Source organism: Protopterus annectens, chromosome 1.part2 (genome assembly GCF_019279795.1).
Source record: "Protopterus annectens isolate FY-2018-M chromosome 1.part2, PAN1.0, whole genome shotgun sequence".
NCBI classification, from domain to species: Eukaryota; Metazoa; Chordata; order Ceratodontiformes; family Protopteridae; genus Protopterus; species Protopterus annectens.
Genome location: NC_056727.1, coordinates 442389561 through 442402380, shown reverse-complemented (window position 1 = coordinate 442402380; position 12820 = coordinate 442389561). Strand labels below are relative to the sequence as shown.

General features: G+C 39.9%; 1 protein-coding gene across 1 annotated transcript in view; it reads right to left on the bottom strand.

The window, feature by feature from the left end:
* RRBP1 (ribosome binding protein 1) overlaps positions 1-12820 on the bottom strand; it is a gene marked incomplete in the record, with an annotated part of 1023325 nt that overhangs the window by 374804 nt on the left and 635701 nt on the right.

The following is a 12820-nucleotide window of genomic DNA, read 5'->3' as shown; positions in this document are numbered from 1 at the left end:
TCTGTCTGGCTTAACATGTGCAAGAGGTAAAGAGTCTGGAGACAGGCCGGACTCTGAAAATACATCATCTACTATGTCTAGAACAGGAGGAATTGCAAGAGGTCTGTGCTGAGGAAGTAAAAGAAAATCTCTAAGCCTTTTCTTAGAATCTGAATAATCTTGGCTCTCCCAGTGGAAATGCTCCCTCATGGTATTCAGAGTTTCCCCAAATGAGTAATCCTTAGGAGGAGAAGCTGAAGGAATAGAATCTTCAGCATCAGAATCCTCATAGGGAGGAATAGAATATCCCTGTTCTGAAGAGGAATCAGAGGAAATGGAAACCTGATCAGAGGAATCATATTCAGTATCTTGCCTAGGCCTCTTATCAGGAGGGGGATGGGAACCCCTGATCAAAGTAATTAAGTCCTTGTCTTTAAAACTGCTTTAGACTTTGTCTTGGATACTGAAGTAGGCTTTATATAAAGTTGTGTAGGTCTGAAAACACCCTCAGAAGCCGATGTCTGCTCAGCGGCTCAGGACCCATCTGAGGGATTAATTTCCGAAGGGCCAATACCTTGAGTATCCAGAGGCCTAGTTGTCTCCACGTGGGAGTAGGAGGCAGCCTGTGGCTCTGAGGTAGCAGGAGTCAGGGGCTGCGAAAGCGCCTCACTGAGCACCGGCGACTGGTCTAGAAGAGGCTTCGTCGTCAGTTCTGGACCTCGGATGCCTGTCCTTTTCTTTATCCTTGCGCTTTTTATGAATTCTGGTCGTCAGTTGTTCCAACGGCATTATATAGTTAAACATTCGGCCAAAATAATGAAAAGCAAAGTCGTACCGATGCTTTATCGTGCGTTGGTTAAATCTAGCACAAAACCGACAACTAGCAACGCCGTGATCAGGGCCTAGGCAAGGAATACAGTAAGAATGAAAATCCTTATGAGGTATTTGCTTCCCACAAGAAATACAATTGTTAACTTTTTCTGACATCGGTCTGGAGCAAGAAAAGTTTCCCCAACGGGGTACTTAGCTTTATTGAAGACTTCGGATCTGAAACTCAATTTCGAAAATCTCAGGAGTCGGACGACCTGCACTTGCGAACTGCTTTTGCTTCGGGCACCGTGCAGCAAGAAAGACTGAAGAAAATGGCGTCGGCTGCATCTTTTATACCCCTGGCGCACTGATGTCAGGGAAGAGGCGACAGCAACCGACGCCAGACCAGGACTTTGGAATTCAGGCTGACTGCGGGTAGCCTGCCAGCAGGATAACCCAAGTGTAATGACTGCAACAGTAAAACACGATGAACATCAGAAGATTAGTTCATAAGCTGGTACTAGGCTACTGGCTCTAGGGCCTATACAAGCCTAGCCATAACAATTCCCTGGCTATTTCTTCCCACAGTATTTACTTCCCTGGACCCCTGTCTAGCAGGGCGACTGACGTGATCCCCGGGGTGAACTTCCTATCCAATTATCAAGGTTCCTTTTGAAGAGGGCCAAACAGGCGCTCTGCTTGACATGTATGGGGAGTCTATTCCAGAGTCTGGGGAGTCTCTGGGTCAGGAACCTATCTCTCCAGCATGTTTTGTTCATTGTGATGACAAGGTTTAGATCCCTGGAGTGTGTCTCTCTGAAAGACTGGAATTTCTTTAAGTATAGCATGTCCAACAGATCTGGGTTTGACATGGCTTTGTATGTTAAGCAGAGATCGCCTCTGAGTAGACTATATGCGACAGAGTATAGGTGGAGTTTTTTTTAGAAAGTCTGCATAGGGCATCTGCTTTAGGCTTGTGATTCTTTTAGTGAGGTATTTCTGCAGCCTTTCCAGTTGTTGCAGATGTCTTGAGAGGTACATACCAAATGGGGCGCTGTATTCTAAAATGGGTCTAATGAGGGATGAGTACAGTGGGACAATGACCTCCTTTTTTCTGGATGAAAAGCCCTTAGTGATGAGGTGTGCCACATAGGATTTCCTGACTGTTGTGGCGATGTGGTTATCACAGGTGAGACCACCTGTGTCCCTAAGTCTCTTAGCACACTTTCGGTGTTTAGTGTACTGCCACCTATGTGGTAATTCACGGGTACATGTTTTTTCCCAAAGGGGATAACTATACATTTCTTGGCACTGAGCTTGAGCCCAAGACTCTGGCACCAAGCATCTGTTTCTGTAAGGCCCTTTTGTACAGTATCCACATCATTTGGGGATTCAATAATGGCTCCCAGTTTGCAGTCATCTGCGAACTTTGTTAGCCAGAGTCCCTTAGTGTTGGCCTGTACTTCAGAGAAGTAGATGACAAACAAGAGCGGTCCCAGGACTGAACCCCGAGGTACTCCACTTGTCACTTATCTGGAGCTGGACTTGGAGTCGGCTACTTTTACAAGTGTGGGTTCTGTCAGTAAGCCAGCTGTCAACCCATCGAGTGATGTAGGGATTAATGCCCAGCTTAGTAAGTTTATCTATGATTCCAGAGTGGGGGATGGTGTTGAAGGGCTTGGCGAGGTCCAGATAGGCTGTTTGGACCACCTTACCCTTGTCCACAGCTCTGGAGACTGTTTCAAAGAAGTCAATCAGGTTCAGGAGACAAGATCGTCCCTTCACGAACCCAAACTGCATGGGGTCCAGTGTTTGAAGGTTGCCAATGTCTTTGTTTATAAGTTCCATGATAACACGTTCCATGGCCTTGCGATCAGGCTCATCAGATTGATGGGGCAGTAGTTCCCGGGATCCAAGGTGGATTCCCCCCTTGTGGAGTGGGACAACTGTAGCTGTGTGCCACTCAGTGAGCATGAAGCCTGAGGTGAGGCTATGATTAAACAGGACACTTAGGTGAAGTGCCAGTTCATTTTGTAGTTCATGTTGTACACAGCCTGGGATGTCATCTGGTCCCATGGATGCTGTATTCTTAGCTTTGGAGAGTGAGTTTTTTTACCTGTGTGGCCATTATTACTGGAATTGGGCAATCTTTCAGTATTGAGATGGGCCCTTTAGGAGGTGAGAGGGGTTGAAGTTTGCACTGAATCGATCTGCCAGGATATTGGCAATATCCTTCGGATCAGTATACTTAATGCCATTCTGTTGTAGCTCAGAGCAGATCTGAGCATTGCCATTTAGATTCTTGACATAACTATAGAATGCCTTGTGGTTGTCTTTGGAATCTTTGGCAATTTTATTTTCGTAACTAGCTTTGGAGGATTTTATGAGGGATCTCAGCTTCTTACTGAAGCTGGTGAGGGAGTATTTTGCATCCTGGGATTTTCCTCCTTTCTGCAACAGTAAAGCAGAAGTCAAACAAATAGAAGCTGAAGTTATGGAATACCTGTGAAGTGAAGGATTTACTGTAGAAAGGGTAACGCAGGTCATTTCACAGGAAGATGGAACAATGAGTCCACAAAATAAAGAGAAACAGTGGAGCGGGAGACATATGAAAAAGAAATATGGACATGGGAAAGAAAGATTTCATACGGTGTAATATTTAAGCAAAGGAAAACGCAAAACTTAATACAAAAAAGCAACACCCAAGAAATTTGGAAGAAAATACAGGCAAAGGCATCCGGATATGGAAAATTTTACAATACAAAAAAGAAAACAAAGGGGGAAGTAGAAAAGAGGAACAGTAATTGAGAACTTAAACCAACAGAAACTGAAGTTATGGCTTACCTGCAAAGTGAAGGATTTAGTACAGAAAACCAAAATCTGATAACATCACTGCATGATAGTACAGCGAGTCTCCAAATTCAGGAAAAACAGGTGGAACAGAAGCATCTGATCAGTAGACACATCATACTCAGCAGCCTTCAACAGGAAACCTGTACAAAGTTCAGATGGAGTTGCACAGTAAGGGAAGGAGCTGAAATTGTGGCAACTCTGACACAAATCGATTTTGTGGAGTAATAGGCCAGTGAGCTCCCATATGAAATAGCAATGGATGACGCTGTCATAGGAAGATTTTCTGGAACTTTCTGTAGAATGCCCACAGGAAATGGAGAACAAAGAATGTGCCCTCACTTTAGAAGAAAATGATCTAAGGGTAGAGTTGCTAGATTTAACAGAAATTGATAGACATAGTAAGATGAAAGACACAGATTACAGAAAGTCAACAAAACACAAAGTTATAAGTCTGATAAAACAAATGAAAAAAGTAATTATGACTATTAATAGAAATTCATGTGACATAACATAAGTAATTATGTAATTATGGAAGAAAATGCAGGCAAAGGCATCCGGATATGGAAAATTTTACAATACAAAAAAGTAGAAAAGAGGAACAGTAATTGAGAACTTAAACCAACAGAAACTGAAGTTATGGCTTACCTGCAAAGTGAAGGATTTAGTACAGAAAACCAAAATCTGATAACATCACTGCATGATAGTACAGCAGAATCTGAGGTATCTTCTGCAAGATTGTCTGATTGGGACATGTAGGTATGCCTCTTTGAGGTCCAAAGATGTACAGGATACAAGTACTCTGCAGCTAAATTAACAACAAATAAAGTCTTACCACAAAAACACAGGGCAACAAGGGAAAGAAAGGAAAAGCTATCTAATGCCATCATGGAAGTATCGAAAAGAGAAAACTATAACGCAATTAAGTCAAGACGTGTCACTGTTAGAAAAGTGCAGAAGATGGAACAGATCACCAAAAATACTTAGACATAATAAAGGCATGCACAGTATCAGAAAAGACCAGGATCTGTTATACACTATTGCAAATAATAAACTAAAGATATCTGCACAGGTAAAACAACTTAGAAGATATGCAAATAAATACAAAGGACAAGTACAAAATAAGCAATTTATTGATAACCCAAAGAAGTTTTGTAGAGAATTGGGAAACAAAGAAAAAGAAACAGAAATACTACCAAAAAAGAAACTGACAATTCTGGAGAAATATCTATGAAGATGCCATGGAACATAATAAAGATGCCGAACGGATTTGTAGTAGTAAAAGAAACAGTAACATTTCAAATGCACATGATATGAAATGGGATGAAGTAATGGCCAGAGAAACTGAAACAAAATTAAGAAAAGCTCCTAAATGGAAAACCCCAGGCCCTGATGCAGTACCTAACTTTTGGCTAAAAGTATTAACATTGTTACATAAGTACAGTGGATATAAAAAGTGTACACACCCCTGTGAAAATGACAGGTTTTTGTGATAAAGAAATGAGACCACAATAAATCATTTCAAAACTTTTTCCACCTTTAATGTGACCTATAACCTGTACAATTCAGTTGAAAAACAAATCTGTTAGGGGAAAAAATTAAAAAAGTACAATAAGCTGGTTGCATAAGTGTGCACACCCTCAATCTAATGCCTTGATAAAGCACCTTTTGATTTAATTACATCATTTAACCTTCTTGGGTAGGAGCCTATCAACATGGCACATATTGACTTGACAATATTTGCCCACTCTTCCTTGCAAAAGCGCCCCAAATCTGCCAGATTGCGAGGGCATCTCTTGTGCACAGTCCTCTTCAGATCACCCCACAGATTTTCTATTGGATTTAGGTCTGGGCTCCAGCTGGGCCATTCCAAAACTTTAATTTACTTCTGGTGAAGCTATTCTTTTGCTGATTTGGATGTACACTTGGGGTCATTGTCATGTTGAAAGGTGACACTCCTCTTCATCTTCAGCTTTCTAGCAGACACCTGAAGGTTTTGGGCCAAAAGTGACTGGTACTTGGAACTGTCCATAATTCCCTCCACCTTGACTAAAGCCCCAGTTCCAGATGAAGAAAAGCAACCCCAAAGCATGATACTGCCACCACCATGCTTCACAGTGTTCTTTTGGTGATGTGAAGTGTTGTTTTTGCGCCAAATGTACCTTTTGGAATTGTGGACAAAGTTCAACCTTGGTCTCATCAGACCATAACACATTTTCTCACATGCTTTTGGGAGACTTGCTGTATTATTTTGCAAATTTCAGCTGGGCCTGGATGTTTTTCTGTGTAAGAAAAGGATTCTGTCTTACAACCCTACCCCATAGTCCAAACATATGGAGAATATGGGAGATTGTTGTCACATGTGGTACACAACAAGTACTTGCCAGAAATTCCTACAGCTTCTTCAGTGTTGCTGTAGGTCTCTTGGCAGCCTCCCCGACCAGTTTTTGTCTAGTCTTTTCATCAATTTTGGAGGGACGTCCAGTTCTTTGCAACGTCACTGTTGTCCCATATTTTCTCCACTTATTGATGACTGTGTTCCATGGTATATCCAATGCTGTGGAAATTTTTCTGTACCCTTCTCCTGACTGATACCTTTCAGCAATGAGATCCCTTTGATGCTTTGTAAATTCTCCGCGAATCATGGCTTTTGCTGTAGCAGGCAACTGCGTAAATGTCAGAAAAATCCTACTAGGACAGCTGAACTTTATTTGGGGTTAATCAGAGTCTCTGTAATTTATGGCAGGTGTGTACCCAAGAAGACTGAATGCTGTAATTAAATGAAAAGGTGCTTCAACAAAGTATTAGTTTAAGGGTGTGCACACTTGTGCAACCAGCTTATTATACGTTTTTTTATTTATGTTTTCTCCCCTAATAGATTTTTCAATTGACTAGTACAGGTTATAGGTCACATTAAAGGTGGGAAAAGTTTTGAAATGATTTATTATGATCTCACTTTTTTATATATAAAAAAAAAATAGTATTTTAACAGGGGTGTGTACACTTTTTATAGCCACTGTATTTAGCACTGACTAAGAACTACTAATATTCGTGCCCACTGCAGACACTAACCTGGTTAACAGGAAAAATGACACTCCTTAAAGAGTGAGCCTGCAAGCTATCCTAAAACCTGCAAGCCAATAGCTTGCCTTCTAATGATGTATAAGCTATGCAATGGAATTGATGCCAGAGTTTATAGCTATTAAGAAGAAAACTCAGAAATGGCAATGGAACAAAAGGGTAACAAAAGAAAGTCATATGGAACAAAGGATCATTTGTTTTTAAAGTAATGGAGAATTGTAAAAAGGGGAAGAACCAAAGTATGGCAGGGACAGATTACAAAAATGCATTTGACAGCATCCCATATTCATGGATAAAGGCGTTTTTTCACAAGACATACCCTACATTGATCAATTACAGTACAGTGACCATGGAACAGTTGCAAATCACTCTGCAGCTGAGCCATGATAAAGGACAGAGTATCCCAGGGATAAAAATTCAAAGGGGGATAATTCCAGGGTGACTCTGTCACTGCTGCTCATTTATCTTACCCATAACCCACTAAGCTGTCTGCTTAACAGATTAGGTCATGGTTACAATTTGGCTCTCAGAAAACAACAAAGTGTAAAGATTTCTCATCTTTTTGTGGATGATTTAAAACTGTGTAGTTCAGCAGATGAGGAACTGAAAGCACAGCAGGAACTGGTCAAAACTTTTTTTCAGATGATACAAGAATCTGGTCTTGATAAAGCAAGAAAGCTGCAGCATAAAAAATATCAGTATGGGACAGGATTGTGATATGAAGGAACTTGAGCAGGAGAGAATTAATAAACATTTGGGGAAATGATAAAGGATAGACAATAAAACATGAACAAATAAATGTGAACAAAACTCAGTAAGGAATATTTTAGAAGACTAAAATTAATTCTGAAAACAGCCCTGACATCTAGGAACAAAATCCAAGCTGTAAACCAATTGCTCTTTCTATTCTAACTTCCAGTTTTGAGGTGAGTGACTGGCCCTAAAAGGTAATGGATTACATGGATGGGAAAACAAGAAAAATGTTTCACACTTATCAAATGAAGTGTATTCCAATATTACACATTTCTTGTTCTGAAAGAGGTACGGGCCTCCTCAAAATTGATTACATGTATAGATCTGCAATCGTAGGACTACATGCATATCTGATGACCTCATCAGATCCAAACACAGTAAAAGTTTTCAAAAATGAAGAGAACAGGTCTAAGATGACTTCCTCACTTAGTTTAGCAGAATAATGTTAGTATCAAAAGCAGGAATGGAAACCAAACCAGAAGTCGATACAAATCAGGCAGCAACAATGTGCCAAAAACAAAAGTATATAAGGAGAATCAGATAAGAAGGCAAGAAATGTGGAAAATGCATAAACATAGTTGCAAGTTCAGAAAACTCCTGGAACAACCTCCTGTTTTTCAGGATGTGACGGAGGAATGGTTAGGGAGAGGTGAATTTAAACTAAAACATGAAAGGTTAATATTGGTGCCCCAGGACAGCGGACTATGCACACATTGGTTTACAAAGTCCGTTGAGCATGTGGGAGAAAGAAACAGATGCAGATTCTGTAAAACAGAACTGGAAATAGTCGCACTTCTTGTTGCTGGGTGTGATACGCTAATGTCAGAAGGCCTGTATACTGAAAGGCATAATAATGCGGCGAGACTGTTGCATTGGGGATTGTGCCAACATTACAATATAGAAGTATCTGAGAAGCATTGGAAACATTAGCCACAAAGCAATAGAGAGAATATTGATTTATATCACATGGGACCATTCAATACCAGCAGTTCAAATAAAAAAAACTAGATGGGAGAAAACCAAATAGTGTAGTCCATGAAAAGGCGACTACAGTAGCACTGACCACTGAAATTGCTACACTCGGTGATTAGTGTCTTATGTACAGAGAGACACAAAGTCATGAAATACCAGGATTTGCAGTTAGAAACGAAGGCAATGTGGAAGGATATCCAGACAGTTTGAATATTAGTATGAGCAATGGGTCTCACAAAAAAGAATTTAGTCTTATTTAGATAAGCTACCTATACATGTAATTCCATATGTACTGCAAAAGGACTCAATTCTGAGCACGTTGCTGGTGCTGTGAAGAGCACTTTTGGCTAACCTCAAAGACTGAAACGATACTAATTTCACGAACTTTAATCATACTTCGACTTAGTAATGGGGTCCATTCCCACCATGGTATTAGAAACCCAAAAGACTTGGAGAAATTAAACTAGGGAGTCAGTGCACGTTAGCAAGAGAAAGGGTGCTGTGTCATTGTGCATGACACCCAGCATACAGACATAAAAGTTAAGGATTGTACGAAAAATTCGGTTATGTCTCATCTGCCAAGAAGGCTGCTGCATTTCAGTTTTGTCCCTCCACTGTTAATATGCAAGAAAGTTACTTTCCCCAGACAAAACCACATCCTGCTTGCATGCCACAGCTGAAGGGGACAAAATGGCCTAATGATAGCTTGAAGAACCTGCAGAGAGTGAGTTTAGACAAGAGACAGAAAAAATAAAATACCAGAAGCCATTTTCCCACTTTTTAAACAAAAATGTGGGAAAGTTTACAAAAGAAAACTCTGGTAGTGCAACTGCAATCATTGTTCAGCACACTGTTACAACATTAAGAGTTTCACTTAAACATAATGGATATGTACTCATCAAATGAGCTGTGCTAAGGCCCTCTGCAGAGGCCAGGTGTTGGGAAGTCCTCTCCTAGTATCCCAAGACTTACATATTTGGAAAGGTTTAGCTCTCTCATTCAGGAATGTAAATGCCAAGATGTTACATGTCAGAAAACAACATTAAACCCAACCCCTACATCCCCTGGCTCAAATGTTATTCACTTCAGCATACCTGAAAATTACAAACAAGAATATAAAATATTATACTTTTTCATCTTTCAAGAAAAGTTCATCTGTTCTGATGGGCAGGAGGCTGTCCAGGCATAAAGCAAAAGGAGATGGTAATAAGCAACAATGGCAAAGGACCTCATGTGTTAGCTGGTACAGCAAACACATCTGTCGTATGAACACCAAATGCCTCTGCAGTGGATGACCGTAGTAACTTCCCTGGGAGGAAGAAGCTGAAGAAAAGAGTAAAGGTTATGGACTAAAATGGCAGAGCCCTGAAGTACAAAAATGTCAAAGGAGGCTCAACACCTGGAATCACAATACAAGCAATAATACTCAGGAAATGTGTGATCCAATGATAAAGTGACAATTTAAAGTGCTGAAAAAACAAAGTCCTTTGGCACTAAAAATAAACTGTAAAAAATAACAAAACGGCATAATAAATTACAAAAATACAACTGATAAGATAATTATGGTACTTAAGACAGCACAAATGTCCAGATGGAGGCACTGGATGCAACCACACCAAGTATATTGGCTTTGACAGCATTAGAAATGTTGGTTAGCTGATGGCAAGCCATTATTTCCAGCAACCAAAATGGACAGCTTGGCTTAGCCATAGCCATATCCTTTGTCCTGCACAAAAGGCAAACAATTTGTTAGTCTTCCCAAAACTTATCGTTGTTTTAGCAATCTACCATATTTGGGAACATGCAATGCAAAATTTACCAATGGCAGTTTGGTTGGGTCAGAAAGATAAAGCCCAAGTGACAAAGGAAAAAAAAAACAGCTGTGGATAAAGCTGCACTACCCATACTAGGCATGGTACAGTGTTGTTAAAAAGCAAAATTTAACAAAAGAAAAAATATGAACTGAAAGAATGACAGCTCACCTTGGTCAGACTTGCACCTCATGTGGTAATGTGACTTTAGACAGAATAACGTAAGAAAAGGGTCATAAGGGTGAGGAGGGAAACTTGCCTTTCATTGGTACCTCTCCTAAATGTGATCCAAATCTCCTGGGACTCCTATGTAGTGCCAGGTAATACAAACTAATTTAAGAATGCAATGTAGTTTTCTTATTCTATAACACTGGCAACTTTGCAAGTTACAACTGATCTCAGTTTAAGCTGCTATATGTATATTCTTCATTTGGTCTAAAATGTTTGTGCAACTGGGTAAACGACAATTTTTGTGACGCGTAAGATGCACGTGTTGCTGTCACTAGTTGTTTTTCTGTCCGCATAATGAAGGACGTTTGTATTTTTGTTTCACTTTATGAATGCTGAAGTATTACTAGGGTGAGTGCAAGCTTTCTCAAAAGGAGCGATGCAGATTTCTCAACCATTTTACCTCAGAAGTAAAGCATTTAAATGAACTCGTATACGATAAAACGGCTATAAAAGAGAAATGAAGAGCCCGAATTACGGTAGATGAACCAGAAGAGACTGCGCAGCATCACCTGAAGCCAGTAGAAGATTGCATGCAAGAAACCAGTAGATTGATACAACTTTTGTGTGCTGCATAACTGACTGAAAAGCATTCGGAGACGTTATTTTGGCTTCACTGCACGTTGAGGGGATTTCTCCTTGCAGAGACACCATCTTGCTTTGGCGGTTTCAGCCCAGTAATGGATTTTATTTTTTGATTTCAGCTACTAATTTCGGGGGATGGATTATTTTTTGTATGGGACACTGCCTCAGACTTTGATCATGGGTTATTATCTAGCAATTTGGGAGTTTTCCTTGAACATCGGTGTTTTTTGATCTACACACTATCTGATTTGGTCACTACTATACTTTGGAAGGTGGTTATACATTTGGTGATTTCTTTCAGGGTACATTCACCATATGGGCCGCAGCTATAGACATTGTCGGTAGGATTATTGCATGTGACTAATCTGTAATCGGAACTTCTACTACTATATTGTACCAAGTTGGGGTCATTTCATCATTTTCTGACTTTTTTCATAACAGCATTATCAATATTTGGATCTTGTATGCACAGTTTGGGTATTCTTTTTATATATTTTGCAAGAATGTTGGCATATATTACTATATCTTTGTGATAAGGGGCATGTTGAATGTTTCTTTTCATTACATTACATGTTGGCAATTTATGGGTCTCGCATTTTGTGACGTTTATATTTGAATGAATATTTAATACAGGGGTCTGAGTTAGTAAACAAAGTGTTACAATTTGTTTATTGGATTTTTAATTACTTACATGACTGTACTAACTACGTACTGTTTTTTAACGGGGGTTATGCTTGTGGCCATATATATGACTATTACAAGTAATTGTCCTTTATTATTAAACAACCTACCAACACCAACCAATTAACAAGCCTACTCCCACTTTAATACATAACTACCTACTTACAACCTTCCCCTCTCCCTTCACCCAGACATATCATGCAAGCCCTACTATCTATACTACTACTATCTCTCACTACCCTAGCCTATACCACATCCATACACACAACACTACCACCTAACAATACCTTTCACACAACACATACCTACACACACTTACAAACACGCTTAAATATTACAATCTGCTCCACATTATTCAAAAATAGCTCACTATTTCTCATACACAAGACACACACCACAACACCTCTCAATAAACACAGCATCTAAAATTCACTCTGATCTAGCCCACGCTATAAAACTCAAAATATTCCTCAAAAAATGGCTACTAATCTCACGAGACATTTACCCCAACCCAGGTCCACAAACTACTTTCACACAAACAAGGATCAGAACTTTGTATCATTAACTTAAACTCAAGAAGTATATCCAATAAACTACATGACTTACATGCACTCATATCCCACTACTCCCCGACATACTTTCTATTACCGAGACTTGGCTAAAACCCAACACCCAAAACAATGAAATTCTACCCCCTGGTTATAGTATCCTAAGGCATGACAGTACTTCCAAAAAAGGAGGTGGAGTTGCAATCTTATTTAAGAACACACACAACCTCCAACCTCTGAACACCCCACTACCCAGCTTTCTCCATGCAGAAACATTAGGCTCTGTTCTATCCCTTAAAAACAAAAAAAAGAAAAAACATCCTCTGCAGCTACATTCCCCCAGGTAATAACTCACCTGTAATAGAAGAAATTCTAAAATGGGCTACAACCATCCTTCCCCAAGAAACTATCATGCTAGGCGATCTAAACCTAGACTGGTCTACATGTAACTCCAACAATCCCTCAAACCATATCAACTTATTTGGTTTCTCACAATTAATCCAGGAACCCACCAGAATCGAC